The following is a 17,016-nucleotide window of genomic DNA, read 5'->3' as shown; positions in this document are numbered from 1 at the left end:
TTATAGTTTTAACAGATTCTAATGCTCCGGCCCTTTCCTGAAACAAACCAGCAATTTTGAATACGAAGCCCTGGTGTTCATATTTTTTTAAAGCTCCTATTTGATACTTTTGTGCCTCCAGGGTTGAAAAACACAGATACAGAACATTTGTCACTCAATTATTTAACCATTCATGTAACAGAAAATATTGGCTGCCTTATACATGCCTGGTCACTTTCTGGGCACGGGAAATAAAATATACACAAAACCAACTTGGTCCCTGCATGTAAGGAACGTATTATAATCCATTGAGGGAAGAAAGAACACAATCCCATGATTAAGCATTAGGGGGCCTGGATAACTCAGTCAGTTAAGTGTCTGCCTTTGGCTCAGGTCATGACCCCAGGGTCCTGAGATCAACCACCACATCAAGCTCCCTGCTCAGGGGGAGCCTGTTTCTTCCTCTCTCTCTGCCTCTCCACCCCCTGGCTCGTGCACATGCTCTCTCTCTCTCTCAAATAAATAAATAAAATCTTATATAAAAAAGATAGGTGCCTACATAAATGTTAAAGAGTGATGATGGATAAGGGGTGACCAGGGTAAATAGTGAGAAACTTCTATGAGGTGACACCCTGGGAGCTGAGGCCTCTCATTAGAAGCAGCAGCCATATGAACATCTGAGAACATTCAGGCAGAAGGAAGGGCAGGAGCACAAACCCTAAATCAGGTGTGAGCCTGGATTGTTTAAAGAACAGGGGAACAAAAGTACAGCTGTACTGCAACGGACCAGGAAGAGAATGGCCCATGACAGACTCATAGGCCATAGAAAGAATCTTGCATGTTACTGCAAGTCCAGTGGAGGTCTTTGCAGAGATGTGGGGTCAAGGAGAGCTCTCAACAGGGCCATGCCCTGATCTGACTTTTCTAACACAATCACACAGGTTGCTGCTCAGAGGGTGGATGGGAGGGATCAGGAGGATGTTGGAAAAATAGCCATGAGGCTACTATAAAGGTCCAGAGTGGGATGATGGGAACACTGACCAAGATGGGGCAGTGGAAGTGGTAGGGATACTGGACCTGTCCGACATGTTACATGCAGGCAGAGCCATGAGGTGTCCTTGATGGTGAGAGCAGGGCCTCAGGGAAGGAGAGTGATCAGGAGTGATTCTTCGGTTTGTGGATGCAACAACCTGATGCTGATGCTGCCCATCACTGTGACTGTCAGCACTGAGGGCAGGCAGAAGACATCGGGGCTGAGTTCCAAGTCCTTTCCACATTTAGGTGGGGTGTTAGGGAGGCAAATGTTCATCAGAGAACGCAGGTGGCATTCTGAACCAGTGACTGGAATTTGGGAGGTATGAGAATCTTCTCAATGCATCGACATCCATATCACTTGATGATATCACCTCAGTTAGGAACAGAGATGTGGGATAGGGGCAGGCCCAGGTCCAAGAGCAAGAACATACAGGCACATCAATGGAGGGATGGTGAAGAAGAGATCCACAAAAGAGATGGAGGGTGAGTGATCCCAGGGTTGTGGAGGAGGCAAGGGTAGGTCATCCTTACGACCAAGAGGACAGAGGATTTCTGTGTGCAGGAAATGAATAACCTAAGCAGAACGGAGACCCCTGGACTAAGCAGGATGCAGGCTGCCAGTCCCTTGTTTTGACCGACTCCATGGGGAACCAATACACCTCTCAGTGACACTCCAGAGTGCAGTGTGTGAGATGCTCCCTGAACAAGAGAAGCTCTGAGTTGGGTCTCACAGAGGTCTCTGTGGCCTGGATGACAGTAGGGTCAGGGCAGGGGCAGAGCCGGAACATTAGTGCAGTGGAGTGACAGACAGTGGCCTCTATCTAAAACAAGGGCATCTCCCGAGGGCAACCAGAGCCATGTCCTATATAAAAGCAATTATTTCCACCTAGATCTGCCCTTGGAAAGTGGGTTATGTGTTGGACTCTTTTCGAGACGAATCTGGAGTGAGGCTGACAGAGGATCTGGAGCAGCAGACAAAGCAGAGGTGACAGCAAGAATTAAAGAGTGAATGCCTCCAGGAGGGGTACACGGTGTGTATGGGCAGACAGTGCCCAGAGAGAAGCAGTGGAGGCGTGTATGAGTGTTTATGGGAGTGTGGGTGGCCATGGGTAATAGCCACAGTGGCAGGAAGGAGGTCTTTGGCTTCATGCCACAGGCCAGTCCTTGGTCTGTCCAGTCTACCATCTTTACAAACTGGCATGAGGCTAACTTACCATATTTAGACACAAATACAAATTCTGGGCATGGAGGGATAGAAATGCATTGCTGATTTTCTCTACTAACTTGAAGGATTCAAAATGGCCTTAAAAAGCCAGAAGTTGGCCCTATATTGAAAAGAACAAATTTAAGAGGATAATCCCAGCTGCTCCACATAAAGAGGGGCACTGGTAAATCAGACTCTGCTACAGAGTAGTCATGTGTGGGAAGGATGCATAAATGTGTGCTCTAGGGTGGGAGGATGGGAGGACAACACCTGGGTGTTTAGCCCACCAGAGACACGGTAAAGAGAGCAGGACAGCAGTGTCCACATGTGTGCTGGGCTCGGGAACTGGACCTTCTCTGCCTCCAGCAGGATTAGAAGTGCCAGTGACTGCAGGGAAAAAGCCAGCCACAGTAGTGTCGGTAGCTCCCGAGGGAAGGGCTGGTTGTGCCAGCATATCTGATTCTGAACAAGCCACAGAGGCAGTCCCTGTGCTGAGGGGCTGAGAGCTCTCAGGGCCTTTCAACTCAAAGATTTTATTGTTTCAAAAATCCTATTTATTTATTCATGAGAGACACAGAGAGAGAGAGGCAGAAGGAGAAGCAGGCTCCATGCAGGGAGCCCAATGTGGGACTCGAACCCGGAACTCCAGGATCACACCCTGGGCCAAAGGCAGGCGCTAAACTACTGAGCCACCCAGGGATCAAAACGACTCCATTTTCTCATCTGTGGTGTGATTCTAAGGATTCCAATGATTTCCAACACCTAGGGAAGTGCTTGCAGGGGAATGGTGAAGGGCAGAAGAGCAGTGCAAGGAAAGAAGCAAAAGCTCGGTAGCAGTCAGGCACTCTGACATGCACACAGTGCACAGTGGGGGCTCATTTACTCACCGAGCACAGTGCTGTGAGCAAGTGAAAGAGTGAACAGAGCCTATGTCACATCTCTCTTTTTGGCAATTAAGGTTTCCTTGATGGCCTTCCAGCTTGCCTAACCCTGTTTTATATTGCTGGTTGGAAGACCAATGTTGGTGAGGAGACCCAGTCTTTTGGATTCTGGACCATCTGACAGACACCTCGCAAGGCTCCGGTGGATAGCAATATTTCATTTTTTGTTGGTAAAAGCTAATCCAGAAAACATGGGTTGAAGTTGAGGCCAAAGCAAGGCTTCATATGTCTTGCCCACAAAAAGGAACTTATGCCCAAGCAGGGAAAACGAGCTGGAGCCCTCATGCTCAGGCCACTTTTATAAGAAATAACACGCATCTGCTCTTCCAAAATGAAACACAGGTAATATAACTTACATGTATAAATCATTTCAAATAATTTCAAAATTGAAGTCCATTTAATGTGCTAATTGTAATATGGCGGAGAGGTGAAAGAGAGTAAGTTGTGGTGATCTCCTATCATATAAATTCTTGGGCACAAACATACATAGTAGGGAAATGAAAGTCCACTGATGTGGTGAACATAAGATTAAAAACCAGTCTCTGGGTAAAGCAATTATAGGCCAGAATTGTTTGTATTTGCGAGGGAATAAGGGGGTCCCACCTTCACTGATGGGAGGAGAACAGGGTGAGAGGAAGTGAGGCAGTGTGGTGCCCTCTGAATGTGCTGGGTCTATGCACAAGCATAGAGTCAATGGGATTCTGCACACCATGGGTAGTGTGGACACGAGTCCCTATGGTATGACCTTGGAGAGGGATGAGGAGGATATGGGGCCAAGAAAACATATCTCTGTTCTTAAAACCCCACACCTCTAAGCCTTTATTCAATCTCCAGTAATTAGAGACCCTGTATACCATATCCCTTCACAGCTGGCAAAAATACAAATTAGGTGTTTTCAACTAGACCTATAATAAAACAACTATGGCCCTAGAAGAAAGAAATATATTTAGTATGCTATCCTCACAACCTAGATTTCCTTGCTGTGCTTACATGCATGCTCACTTGCACATATACACACACACATTTTATGGCAATAACATAAACATTTAAAAAAAAACTTATTGATGAAATCAAGCAAGATCTCTGCATTTCATTTGTCTCTGGCAACATGAAAGTACCTGCCTGAGTGAAGGGTCTTTAGGTTCCTCCATTCACAGTGGCCACCAAGACCCCATTGGTCCAACATGAATGTCCCAGCCTATAGTGTAGGGCAAGGAACGGAAAGGAGGAAGGGCAGGAGTGGGATGTGTACTTAAACATTTATTAGCCACATTTCTGATACAAAAATCAATGCATATCCTTTTTAATTTTCTTTAGAAATATGGAAAATTACAAAAGATAAAGATTCCAATGACCCAACAACATTTAGCATCTTTGCAATTCTTTTTGTGTTTGTAATGCTCCTTTAATGATATTGGATTCATACTCTATAGTTTAGAATTTTCACAAAACATCATATTATCACAATTTGGCCACATTACCATTCCTGTATACTTTCTTCTTAGACTATATCATATTGTGTCATCTGATCATACCATATGTTTCACCTTCCACCCTCCTTTTTTGGACACTTCTGTCTCACATAGTGCACAAAGCTTATTTAAAAAAAATACCCTTTATAGGAACTTTCAAGAAGAACATTCTTTGAAGAATATCATCACTTTTGCTGCAGCAGAGCTACCTGGACTTGGTACGTCATCTGGAGCTTCAGGGTGACATTTTTCAGTAGCTGACTAGTTGGACTGCCCCATTTTACTGTAAGGAATACAAGCCTCATAGCACTTCAATTAACATTTTTTCTATCTTGATTCCAATTAAAAGCATCACAAGGCACAATAAAAATAAACAAAAGTATCAATTTTTCCAACCAGAGACATCTCAGTAAAAACACAATTAGATCTGGGTGTACCTCCCAGGAAGTGACACAGAGAAATTTGAAAATTTGCTCATGCTTCTTAGAGACATCCCACTGCTGGGAGGGCAAATATGTAATAAGAATAAAGTTACATGACTAAGAAATGCTAAAAATTAGAACTAAACTAGATGGTTAAGAAAGTCCAAAGGCCTAAGTATGTGTGCTGTAGACACAAAAGGTGGAGCAGGGCTGTCCCAACCCCTTTAACAGGCATAGAAATGCAACTAGACTCCAAGGCTTTAAAATGCAGAGGCGATATAACACCAAAAAAAAAGCACAGGCAACTAAAGAAAAAACAAGTAAATTTGATCTCATCAAAATTAAATACTTTTGTGCATCCAATGACATTATCAAAAAAATGAAAAGATGACCAATTCACTGAAGGACAGAAAATATTTGTAAATCAAAGATCTGATGAGACGTTGATATTTGGAATACAAAATGAGTTTCTACAAATCAACAACAAAACAACCCAATTTAAAAATGAATAAAGAAAGGCATTTCTCCAAAAAAGATAAATGGCCAATAAGCATGTCTTCAACAGCACTAGTCATTAAGGAAATACAAATAAATAGAACTTTTCACCTATCAGTGTGGCTACTAAAACAAAGATAAACCCAAAACCAGAAACTAATGAGTGTAGAGAAGGATGTGAGAAATTGAAATTGGAACCCTGATACAATGTCGTTGGGAATCTAAAACAATACAGCTGCTATGGAACAATATAGAAATTCCTCAAAAATTAAATATTATCATACGAGAAAGCCGTTCTATTTCTGTTGTACATACTCAAAAGAATTTAAAGCTGAAACTTGATCAGTTATTTGTATATCCATATTCATAGCATCATTATTAACAATAGCAAATGGACAGAATCCAAGTGTCTATTGACAGATGAAAGGATAAATAAAATGCAGTACTGCATATGAAGGAATATTATTCAGTCATAAAAGGGAGGAAAGTATTATGCATACTACAGCATGGATGGACCTTGAAGACATTACAGTAAGTGGAATAAGTCATAAAGAGACAAATACTGTATGATTCCTCCCATATGAGATTCCTAGAGTAGTCATATTCGTAGAAACAGAAAGTTAGAATGGGGGACACCTGGGTGGCTCAGCAGTTGAGTGTCTGCCTTTGGCTCAATTTGTGATCCTGGGGTCCTGGGATCGAGTCCTACATCAGGCCCCCTGCACGGAGCCTGCTTCTCCCTCTGCTTATGTCTCTGCCTCTCTCTGTGTCTCTCATGAATAAATAAACAAAATCTTTAAAAAAGAAAGTTAGGATGGTGGTTCCAGGGACTAGGAGGAGGGGCAACCAGGAGTTGTTATTTAATGGGGACAGAGTCTCAGTTTGAGATGTTGAAAAGTTCTGGAGATGGGTGACAGTGATGGTTGTATAATAATGTGAATGTTATTGAACTGTCCACTTAAAAATGGGTAAAATGTTAAATTTTGTGCTTATGTATATTTTACCACAATAAAAACTTCGTGCAGGGTGGTGGGTGTGTGATGTGCTGTTTCAGTGGTACAACAGAGACACAGGTGGGCAGGCAGTGGGGCAGGGGTGTGTGGATGCAGTCTCCAATAGGGGGTCTCTAAGCCACATCTTCCAGGGAACCACAGTCTGGGAGAAAGAGATGTACAGAAGCTGACATTTAATTTGGAGGAAAGTTGCTCAACCAGTGGGTTTGGGATAAGAAATGAGAACGAGACCTGGTGCCACAGGCAACAACTTGAGTAAGGGAGATGGGAGGCTATTGTGCGGCTGCTGAGACAAGGCCAGGGGTGTCACAGGATGGCAGAGGATCCAGACAGAGGACAACCCACCTCCACCTCAGCTTGGCAGAGGTCACCTTGCCCTGTGGGAATCCTGCCAGAAACTTAGGTTTGCCCTGTAGCACTGGAGACTCATTTTTCTCAAAGTCTGTACTGACCTTCTACAAGGTCATTCCTATCACAAGGGTACAGTTCTATTGGAAAGGGGATTAATTGCATGATTTAACATGCTTTCTTTTTAATCCTTCCAGATAGAATAAAGTAAAAAATAAAAAAGATAATGATTATATGTAACAGAAATTCACTTTTGAGATTCATGGTCTGTGGAAATCCACATGAAAACGCATGGCTGAACAGCAATCATCTTTCCTAGGCTTTAGTCATTTTAAGACAATTTTGCTGAATTCCCTACTGGAATTTCTTTCTTTTTTCATTGCAACTGAAAACAATAACATGGCAATCTGCTGTGACTCCAAGGGCAGTTCATATTTACTTTCAACAAGTGTTTTGGCTTCCTCCTTGCCCTCTGAAGCTTGCTGATGTTTGTGTGTTTCTTCAGTGTGTGTATTACAGAGGTTGTTAATGGTATGTGAGAGTTCATGGCAAGATAGGGCTCCCTGAACCCCACCCTTGCTTCAAGAGGCTTGAGATGAAAACAGAGTAAAGGATGGGAGATGTGTGGGAGCTTGAGTTGGGATGAAGGTTCCCTGGCAGCTGAGGGCCTCCTCTTCCTTTCATGCTTTGCTGGTACTGATGTCCAGAGGTTTTACTTCTTAAAGACCATGAGGACTGTGGAGCCACAAAATGGTTGCTTTAGCCAAATTTGTTATCATAACAGGACATGAGCCTGACAGAAAGGTCACCCAGAGTAATTCTAGCCTCAGCACTGAAGTTGGGGAGTGGGTGGGTGTCACCAAGTTTCAGAAGATGACTTGGTCCTTAGTGAAGCCAGAATGGCCTATTGGGGTTCCTCTGACATTCTCTTTACCACCTTGTCAATGTCATTGTTTTTGGCATATTTCTGTAAATAAGCAAATCAGCTCAATGGCAGACCCACTGGGCGCAGAGGCAAGAAAGGGTGTGCAGTGAGTTCTCCTTTCAGCTCAGGGATGGCCTTAGCATGCTAGTGGCTTCTGGGATGGTATTTGAGCAGCTTCAAATCCACCTTGACACAGTCATCCATAGTCTTTTGGGTGATAGGATGATGTTGACCCTCCTATTGATCATCTTCATGATGCTAAAGTTGCCTGAGGGAAGGGAGGGCGAGGGTTCATGGTGCAAGAGGTATTGCTGAGTCTGGAGGGAGCTGTGCACATATTTGTGGACCTCCATCACAAGGAAGGGCATCTGCAGAAGGGGTTGAGGTGATGAGCCTTTGGCTTCATCTTTTAAGTGAGCCCCACCTTCTCTAAGGAAGTGATGGTACAAGCGGACTCCATAGTACTTCCCTCACCCATTGCATGTCAGCAGGATCCTACTCATGCAAGATGAGGACCACAGGCTTCCTTCCTGTCCTTTACTTTGAAGGTTCCTCTGAACTTGTCATGGATAGAATTTAACTGGAGCGTGTACACTATGCAGTTAGAGTCAACACAGAAGTCATCAAAAGCAGCTGTCAGCTCTCTGTCAGTGTTGGAAGTAGGCTTGGTAGGCCTGGTAACTGAGTGCCCAGTGAGCCTCACAAACCACGATAATGTTTCCAGCTCCAAACATCTCTCTGATCTGGTCTCTTGCACACAGGGCACTGGCCCAAAAAACAAAAGGGAATGGTGGCAGTCTTTTGGGTGCCTGGTGACTACTGTTTCAGCTCAGTAAAGGAAATCTTCCCCTTTTTGTGCTTCCCCCCAGATGATGAACACAAAGTTCAGCTACCCTCTTAGGAGAGGGGGAGGGTGAAGGCAGGGGTCACTAGCAATCAGAACAAAACATTTACTATTTCTTTTTCTTTTTTTTTTTTTTTTTTAATTTTTTTTTTTTTTTATTTATTTATGATAGTCATACAGAGAGAAAGAGAGAGAGGCAGAGACACAGGCAGAGGGAGAAGCAGGCTCCATGCGCCGGGAGCCTGATGTGGGATTCGATCCCGGGTCTCCAGGATCGCGCCCTGGGCCAAAGGCAGGCGCCAAACCGCTGCGCCACCCAGGGATCCCAAAACATTTACTATTTCAATACAACTTGTGGTTGCACTGAATCTTTATGAAGTCTTATGAGTGGGCAGAATTATTGGTGGTGACCTTACTTTACCCAGCCACAGGAAGCCTTACCTTTAATAATATCTAGGTATGGTTTAGCCCCACAGGGGGTCCCAGGCATGGGCCACAGGGTTGACACTGCTGGCCGAAATGTTGGCTGCCCAATGAGTACATGGCCTGTCCAGGCTGACATGGATGGAGAAGTGGGAAACTGGGCTTCAAACACACCTTGCCCGTACAGCCTTCCAGGTTCTCTGACCACAGCAAGACCACGCCCTGCCTCAGCGCTTTGTGCACACAGCTATTTTTATAGATAATTGCCCATACTTGTGAGTGAGATGTAAGAATCAGTTTTCTTCTGGTTGACTTTCTAATTTCCACATTCCTCTCCCTGGACCCCAGGACTTGTGTTGTTTTCTTGGCAGCCTCTTCAATCCATGGCAACTTATGAGCCCAGGTTGCCCTGCTGTGTGGTCCCTGGATTTCTCCCAAAAGGACCTCCTTGGTGAATGTTCTTTTCTTGCCTACCTGGCAAATTTCCTAGTTGTAATAACTGATTCGAGTCATTTTCAGATGAGGCCTAGAGGAGAAAAGTATTCCAAGTTGCTTTCCCTGAGGACTACACATCAGAATCCCCAGAGGAGGAGCTCTTAGAAGGCAGATGGACCACACTCCAACCCAGAGCACCCAAATCAGGAACCCAGGCTAGGAGAGGGGCCAACTGGTAATGGGGAAGCCAGACCTGGGCTAGAGTACATCTGTAAACCCGGGTCTCTGACAGAGACACACTGTGGCAATTTGTTTCACTTGGATAAAAATATGACTTCATCCTGTTCAGTCTTGTTATAAATATTTGTTGAACTGGTTTTGGGTGACACGGCAGGCAGAATTCCAGGATGGTGCCATGGCACCTGCTCCCAGGACCACCGTGTCCCACTCAGCAAAACGTGACTCTAAAGAGTGCTGAGCAGGAATCTCACAGATGTCATTAGGGCATCACAGCTGTTCACGTTAAGATGGGGAGATAGCCAGCAAGCCTGATCTAGAGTCAAGAAGTCAGCAGGAGAGGGTCTCCACTGAGGACTGAGTGGCCATGTGGCAGGCACCTGAGCATGGCCTTTACAAGCTGAGTGTGGTTCCTGGGACCAGCCAGAAAACAGGACCCAGGCCCGTGGCCCAAGGAACCTAAATGAGCCTGGAAGCAGTTTCCTCTATCCACAGCCTCAGATGAGAAATCAGGAGGTCTGGATGCCACCTTGGCTTCAGCCCTGCGAGACTCTGAGCAGAGAATCCCACCACCCTGTGGCTGGGCTCCAACGTACAGAACTGGGTGGCAATAAATGGGGGCTGCTTTAGTGCCTCAGTCTGTGATAATTTGTCATGCAGAAAGAGAAAATCAGTACATGCACTACTCACTGGGTTCCCTCCCCCAGGTGCACAGAGAAAAGAACAACTCATCCTGAATGGGAAACCTGGAAAATTTAGGGGAACAGGGAGGCCAATAACACACAATCCCACTATGTTGGAAGCTGCTGTAACAGAAATGAGTGCCATGTGCAGGAGAAGCCAGGGAGAGCACTTAGAAAATTGAGTCAGGAAGAGGCCGTACAAACATTTCAGGTCACTGGTAACCTTTGTAGGAGATTAGTACAGCATTCAGGCATCCCATTTGGTATGGTTATTATGGCTGGGTGGGGCTTGGGGGAGTACAGGTCTCTGGACATGCTCTCTCTTGCCATAACCTTTAGTGTTTAGTGAAGGAAGGAGATGGGACTTTCCAGGAAAGTCTGTCACATCCAAGTCTGGCTCTCTAGGAAAGCTGCTTTCTATTGAGCAAGTACAGCTTTGCTCCACCAAGGAAAGAGGAGGCTCACTGGCCATGCAACTTTTAAGATGGTTTGCCAAATGTGCCTGGATAGTAAAGCTGAGAGCAGCCATCAGTGATGTCATGTTTATATCACTCACAGTCACAGTCAGTTTCCCGACATGCCTCACACATATGATCCTGTTCACACTCACAGATGCTCCCAGGGAAGGTCATTATTGAAGCCGCATTTGTAGTTGAGGAACTGAGGCTTAGAGAGGTCTTCACCCATCCATGTCTGCAGAGCTGTTGTGATGGAAAGTGACCCTCCTGTCACATCCTGGTGCTCTTTCCTCTCCAGTCAGCTCTTCCTGAGTAATACCCCTCCTCCCGTCCTCCGGCAGGGCTGGGCCAGGTTGGGAGCTGAGAGCTTCCCTTTGCTGCTGCCCATGCCTGTGCCCAGATAGGACAGATTATTTCATCACTAACATGACGTGGCACACAGCACATGGGCAGAGAGGAAGCAGTTATTGCCAAGCCTCTAACAGATGGGAAGGGCCTACAGCCTTCCCACATGGAGCTGAGACAACCACCCAGATGCACTCTGATGCGTGCCCTGATTATGAGGAAGCAGCCACCATATGTTTACCTGCCACTGAAGCTTGCTCTGCAGTAAGTGTCTGATTGCAGCCCTTGGAGCCCATGGTGGGGAGCACCTGCCAGCTGCATTCAGAGAGGCTGCTCTGTGACGGGCCCAGCAGTGGCAGCAGGCAAAGAGGAGATAAGGAAGGTGCTGTTCTGATTCACAGGTGCCAACTCTGACCTATACTCCATGTAGGTGGAGGGTCGCTAGGTGGGAGGAGGAGAGGCCAGGACACGGATACCTCAACAACAGGAAGATTAAAGCATTTCAGAAATTACTTTCCTTATAGTCTTCCTTTTTAAAAAAATAATAAATGTGTTTTTTATTGGTGTTCAATTTGCCAACATACAGAATAACACCCAGTGCTCATCCCGTCAAGTGTCCCCCTCAGTGCCCACCAACCAGTCACCCCCACCTCCTGCCCTCCTCCCCTTCCACCACCCCTAGTTCATTTCCCAGAGTTAGGAGTCTTTATGTTCTGTCTTCCTTTCTGATATTTCCTACCCATTTCTTCTCCCTTCCCTTATATTCCCTTTCACTATTATTTATATTCTCCAGTGACTGAGACCATATAATGTTTGTCCTTCTCTGATTGACTTACTTCACTCAGCATAATGCCCTCCAGTTCCATCCATGTCGAAGCAAATGGTGGGTATTTGTCGTTTCTAATGGCTGAGGAATATTCCATTGTATACATAGACCACATCTTCTTTATCCATTCATCTTTCGATGGACACCGAGGCTCCTTCCACAGTTTGGCTATTGTGGACATTGCCGCTAGAAACATCGGGGTGCAGGTGTCCCAGCATTTCACTGCATCTGTATCTTTGGGGTAAATCCCCAACAGTGCAATTGCTGGGTCGTAGGGCAGGTCTATTTTTAACTCTTTGAGGAACCTCCACAGTTTTCCAGAGTGGCTGCACCAGTTCACATTCCCACCAACAGTGCAAGGGTTACCCCTTTCTCCACATCCTTTCCAACATTTGTGGTTTCCTGCCTTGTTAATTTTCCCCATTCTCACTGGTGTGAGGTGGTATCTCATTGTGGTTTTTTGCTAAGATCAAGTGTAGTATCTGTTCTTATCAGCCTTATAGTCCTCCTTATGCTTATTCCTTTACTCAGGTGTGACACTCAGGTGTCTCTGCTACCCAGATGGGAATTCTCAGCTATTTGGTCCATGCCTTGTAAATGAATACTGTTTAGCATGTCTCTAAGCTGTCACAGAAAGCAACTTTTAATAACCTCAAGCTCTTAAACACTTGTGAATTTGCAGAGTGACAGTTTTCACTCTGCTAAGTGGGAAGACATAGGTGGAACAGTGGCTCTTCTTTTAGATGAGGAGATGTGTGTTCCAGGTTAGGGGCATTCCATAATCCTGGGCTAAGACCTTCACAGAACAGGTGAACCAGAGTGGATGTGGGAGATGCCGTCAGGTGTTCATCCTTGGGGAAGCCTTTTTGAGCCCCTCACTGGGGAAGTGTGAAGATAGAGAGGTGTTTAAACAACTCCAGTGAAGAGCACTGCACTGGCCGGATGGTCCACCCAGATTAGCAGCAGGAGAGCCTTACCTGATGGAGGAGACATGGCATTTTCTTTCTTGGGTTGTTCTTTATCCTTTTCAGCCTCACTCACTGGAAAGACTGCATGTTTAATTTCCAACTTAAACTAAGTTGAGTCCTAGTGCTCTCTGCATAACTAATGCGTGGCCAATCTTTCTCAGTCTCAGTTCTTACACCTACATAGTAGCGACACTACCTCAAGGTTGTTATGAGAATAATCACGGTGGTCACCAAGCCAGCAACCACATACGGTGCACAGCACATGATTTAATTATTAGATAGTAGATTATCGATTATCATAGTACGTGATAAAATAATAATACCTCTGTGTCCTGCCTTTATGGCCACACTACCCTCTTCCTCTTAGCTGGGTGAGTAGAGAAAAACAACCACAAAACAGTCTTAATTACAAACGACATGGCATTTGAGGGCTATGTGGAGAAAGGCTCCACCCTTACAGATGACTTTTGGAGCTACATGTGGCCTGGACTTACCCTGGAATCTGGGTTCCTATCTCCCACCTGGACTCCCATCCAGGAAAAAGGAGGTGTGAAGCTTCCTACTCCCCAGCACCATGCAGGCCTTGCACACAGAACAAGTTGTTACTGCTGTTAGAGATAACACTGGCATTGTCTCCCCCGTGAGTTCCACAGCTATGAGTTCGCTCTCCCCTGGCTCCAGCCCTCTGGCATACCCTCACAGCGCAGCTGACGAATAGCCGCAACTCTGCACAGTGGGGCTTTGAGGAAACACTTTCTGAACTGCTGTGGCAGATTGTACTTTCCAAAAATGTGGCTTACTGTGTTTTGCTCATAGTACTCACTGCAGTGCTCACTGTGGTTTTGGGCAGGACTTTGACTATGGGCAAGGAATGCTGCAAAACTTAACAGAGTATCAGAGGAGGCACAGCCTGTTTCTGAACACTTGGATAGTCACTCTTGAAGCAGCCATCATGCAGCGAGGAAGCCAAGCAGCTCCACGGAGAGGCCCCGTGCTCCAGTCACAGCCTCACTCTCTCACCAGACAGGTAAGGGGCAAGCTGGCAGGTGATTCCATCTCCCAGCCTTGGAGATGTCCCCACTGAAGTACTACGGAGACAAACTGACTCACTGCATCCTGTACTAATTACAGATTTGTGAACAACCTGAAGAGTGTCATTTCATTAAACTACTAAGTTTTGAGGAAGTATATTCTTCAGCCTTGGTGAGAGCAAACTATTAACCTTTTCAAGTTTTTGAAAGACAGTGCCAGGCATAGAAGAGATGCTCAGTTACCGTTTGTTGAATGAATGAATGAATGAATGAGCTAACTATTCATAACTGCTATCCTCAGAGTTACAACTAAGTGGATGGATATTATACCCTGTCCTCCAACCTCCAACCATAGAGCAACATCTATAGTATGGATAGGATGGAGGTAGTATCCACTCCAAGAAAGTTGACTTATAGGGCAAAGAATGCCCCCTGGTTATTACCAAACACATTGTTATCTAACCAAAATTGTTACAACACATTACTCTGCTGTTTCTTCAAGACCTACTTTGCAGGTTGGGGAGAGAATGTGGGATTTGGTAGTAACAGAAAAGGCATAAAATTTGAGCTGAATCCTCCATAAACTGGTGGTTAGTTACTTCAGCTCTGACCCCTAATCCCTTCCTTCATAAAATACAGAGGAATGTAGATCAAGTGTTAAGCATCACCCAGGCATGAGGTCAATTCTCAGCAAATGATAGATATTATTTTTTTTGAACGGTAGGTGGTTTCAATAAAAAATGATCATGGCTCAGATTTCTTGGTGTTAATATTGGTAGATATTGGTGTTAATATTGGTTAATATTAATATGGCATTTAGCCTCAACAGCTCTGTATGATAACAATTATATGAGGAAAACCAGAGACTTTTTGCTCTTGGGTAGAAATAGTTTCCGTTGGACCATGGGGTACAGCAAGACTTTTTAGTTTTTATTTTAATTTCATTCCAGATGTGGTGTAGCTCAGAATTTTTCTCTCCCACACAGTATGTTGTTGTTTTTTTTTTTTCTCATATGTAGGCAGTACTGATTTATAAGCTCTGCCCTACTTGCTTCCTGTTCAACCTGGGTTGCCAGAGAGCATCTTGTGTCTGCTGCCCTCACTTTATCAATAAATCATTAAGTATTGATCACTCAAAATAAAGAAAAGTTTTGAATATAAAAAAATAAACAGGAAAAGTGGCCAACTGAATAATCTCGGATGGTGATTTTTCAAGGTGTGGCTGGTATATCCTATCTCAGACTATCGAAAAGCTCAACTGACAAAATAGAGGAACTGAGCATTCATGTGGATGGAATAACCCTGCTCTAAGATTGTTCCAAGTCAGAGTCCTCAACTCCAAAAGAAGAGATTTGGGAATTGACACTCTACTATCTGCAAAACCACATGATCTCTGGTGGTAGTTTATGCCAAACTTTTCTCATTATACGATGCAGAAAAATGCTCTGGTTTATTCACATGCTAAATGAGAAAAGTAGGGATACAAAATACATATGCAAGAGATGTGCATATAACGCCTTTAAAAAACAAATGGCTAGGAAGAGAAGAAACAGATCAGAAGTGGTTCACATTTAATAGTGGTTGTTTTGTGGTATGGAGACTCGTGAATGTTTATTTAAAAATCTGTTTTCTAAGTCGTTTGTTGTTTTGTTGTTGTTCTGACATGAGAAGTCAGACTTTTCTCACATTACATCAGGCTCCCCACACTTGCACTGGGCAATGCCTGTACCCTACAACCACCTGTGTTGGTTTCTCTTAGCTTTGTGGGTCTGGATATGCCACAGGCATTTCCATATTGTAAGAAAGGAACTGCACTTTTTTTTTTGTTTGTTTTGTTTTTTTTAGAACTGCACTTTTGATCTGACAGTGACTGCTTCAGACCTCAGGCCTTGAGGAGGAGTGTGAAATTATCACATAAGGCTGCCACAGTGAAGTCCTTGTCCTGTGGCTTCATGGTTTCTTCTTATGGAGTGGCTTCACCTCTGGGATGAGAGCTACTTTCAGGCTCTGGAATTCTCTCTTAACTCTGAAGATTGCACAGAGACAACTGTTCCTTTTAAATCTTGCAGCAGACCTTTGGCCAGGAGCAATAAAAGTCTCACTTAGAGAAGGCGCCAATGCTCAAAGGAAAAGGAAAACATACGCTTTACTGCAATCACTAGCAGAAGTGGTTAAAGAGGACACGTGAGGCTGGGGTGAGGTTAGGACATAACACTGTGGCTTTCCCAATGGCAGACAGAAAACAGGGGCTCCTGCTTGGGAACCCATCTTTTGGTGATGAGTTCTGTCATTCTGGGGGAATGGACAGAGAAGAAAAACACTGGGCCAGGGAGCCAAGCACGATAAAGAGGCGCTAAGCTGGCTTCCTACACACTCTTGAATAGTTTTCAATGTGAATGACATGGCAGGAGCAGACAGCAAAGACCTACCCAGAAGAATCAGCAGTTCATACCATTTCTTCTAGTATAGTAGCATCCTGACATGCCAGGCACTGCAGTAAGTACTTGTGGGTCTCCCAAAACACAAGGCAAACCCTTTCTGGTTTGCTCATTCACAAACCGGTGTCTTTATCTCTGTAGCCCTAGATACCCACCTAAACTCAGATAAAGGCCCATCTAAAGAGATAAATACCTATCTAAACCCAGAAACTCATTTCCCAGCATCCTTGGCAGCTGGGAGGGATCTCATAACTCAGTTCTGCCAATGAGAGGTAAGGTGAAGATTGGCTGCAGAATTTTGGGGCGGCGGGGGCGGGGAGGAATATCCTCCCTAATTAAAGAAGAAAGAAAAGAAGGATCCTTTTTCTGCTGCCTCATCCCTCACCTCACCTCACCCAAACCCTACTTCCTGTCTTTGGATATTATTGTCTGGAGTTGACCATGAGGCAAAGAGGAGTTTGGATGAAAATCTCAAACCCTGAGGATGGCATAAT

This window comes from Vulpes lagopus, chromosome 19 (genome assembly GCF_018345385.1).
Source record: "Vulpes lagopus strain Blue_001 chromosome 19, ASM1834538v1, whole genome shotgun sequence".
Taxonomy (NCBI): Eukaryota; Metazoa; Chordata; class Mammalia; order Carnivora; family Canidae; genus Vulpes; species Vulpes lagopus.
The sequence above is the reverse complement of the archived record's forward strand: the minus strand, read 5'-3'. Positions refer to the sequence as shown.